We start from the raw sequence: 2,067 nt of genomic DNA, 5'->3' as shown, positions 1-2,067 counted from the left end.
TCCTCTGGAGTGGGCGAGGCTGAGAGTCTGAATGTTTTCAGCCAGAAGGAACAAAAGCAGCATTTTACCAGGAGCCCAAGTGTTTCTGAGCCTCATGTATCAAAAGTCAGGATCTCTGGTTAGTTCACAAAGATTAGCTTAGAAGAGTCAAAGGGGCAGAGATTGGGCCAAACTCTGCAAAGGTCAAATAAAAACCTGCCTTTAAGCTGTTTCCTGTTCCTTTAGAGAGCCGAGGCAACAGCTGCTTCATTCTGGAATAAAAGGCCATGTTTGATGGACAGGGGATGTCCAAGTGTGTGCAAGTTATAATCCACTGTGGGGTGTTGTTAATGGACAGGTGGAAAAGTCCCCTCCTCCCCCAGTGTGTGTGTGGGGTGGGGGATCTCACATGGAGCTTTCATGCTTCGACACAGATCTGCTCCGAGCCGTGAAACAAACCTTCAGCTCGGCTTCTCGTGTAGGCCTTCCATCACGATGAAGCTGCTTCGTTTTTATTTTTTCTAAATGACGAGGCCTTGAACATAAAAAGGTGAACACGGGCTCATTAACATGTAAAAGTTTTAACGGGACGAGTCAACAAACTGAGCTCTGAGTGTCTGCTGAGCCGCCACTTTTATTCATCGTCTGGTCGCAGCTAAAGGTCAGCTTTTATTTGGCCCTCATCACGTCGTCGTCTGTTTGCAGTGTTCTGGGTGGGGGGGACTTTGAAGTTTTATGTGTGCCCCAGGTCTACGATCTGTCCCTCCTGTAATGGTCTCCATAAAAAAAGACAACTCTGATCTTGTAAGAAAAGTTATATGTTTAAACTAGGAAAGGCAAAGTCAACCAGTAAAGCTCAAAAAGTCTGTTAAAAGTTAATGGTTTGATTTTTTTTATTTGACAAGCAAAATGACTTCAGCCCCCCCCCCCCCAACCCCCCAGCTTTTGACAGTTTAATCTGACAAATTTGTTTACTTTTGATGGTTTTAAAGCAGTGGTTCTCAAACTGGGGTCCCTGAACCCACAAGGGTCCGCAAACCGGTGCTTGGGGGTCTGCAAAAAAAAAAAACTGTAATAATTTATTTTTATTATTTTACAATTCATTTCAATTTCAATTCAGTTTATTTATATAGCGCCAAGTCACAACAGAAGTCGTCTCAGGGCACTGAACAGAAACATTTGTATATATAAAGTGTATTAATAATGTTATTTATCTACAAGCACATATATTTTAACAACACGTTAAAATACACCAAAATGCAGGAAACCACATCTACTTAATTCAACATTTTCTGGGGGAGGATCCCCAGACACTTTGCACCCCCCCCCCCCCAACCCCTTGCTGGCCCGCCCGCTATTTGCACATGCTCATTATGTGAATATGTAAAGTTTTAAAGTGGTTTTTGATTCTGTTACTTTTCTCAAAACTGTAATTTTTGGAAGTAGAGATTAAACATTTTGTTAATTTTATCTTGAATGAAAAATACTCCATCTTTAAAAGTATAAAAAATGTATTAACACTATTAAAGAACAGCTCTTAAGTATTTATGTTACACAAATATTTCCATTGTATTAAAGAGACAAACTGAAGAACATTATTTAATAAACATGAAGGTTATGAGGGGGTCCTGAAACTTTGTGTCCCCTGTAAGGGGTCCCTGAACCCCTAAAAGTTTGAGAACTCCTGTTGTAAAAGACGTAGCAGCAGTTTGGACAAAGTTTTCACAATGAAAAGATAAAGAATGATTTTCAGTTCTGTATTTTGACAGAAAACATGGAAGATTTGAAGATATTTTAAAAATCTTTATTTTTTAGAGTATGTTGAGACTGTTTTACCAGGTAGACTTTCTTAAATAAACACATAAAATACAGCAGCTCAGTGTTAATATAGATGAGTCAGTCCAAAGTGTGAAAAATATATCAATAATAAATAAATACATTTCATAAATATATCTAAACAACAATAAATAAACTGTTACACTTTGTCGTTTTCAAAAGTTCTCCACAGCTCTGAAAAACTGAACTTTAAACCTTTCAGGTCTGTCCAGCTGGACAGCAGCTGATGTCTCTGTCCTGCACTTTGTCCAG

The sequence above is a fragment of the Nematolebias whitei genome, chromosome 4, assembly GCF_014905685.2.
Source record: "Nematolebias whitei isolate Nwh7 chromosome 4, NemWhi1, whole genome shotgun sequence".
NCBI classification, from domain to species: Eukaryota; Metazoa; Chordata; class Actinopteri; order Cyprinodontiformes; family Rivulidae; genus Nematolebias; species Nematolebias whitei.
This window is presented reverse-complemented; position numbering follows the sequence as displayed.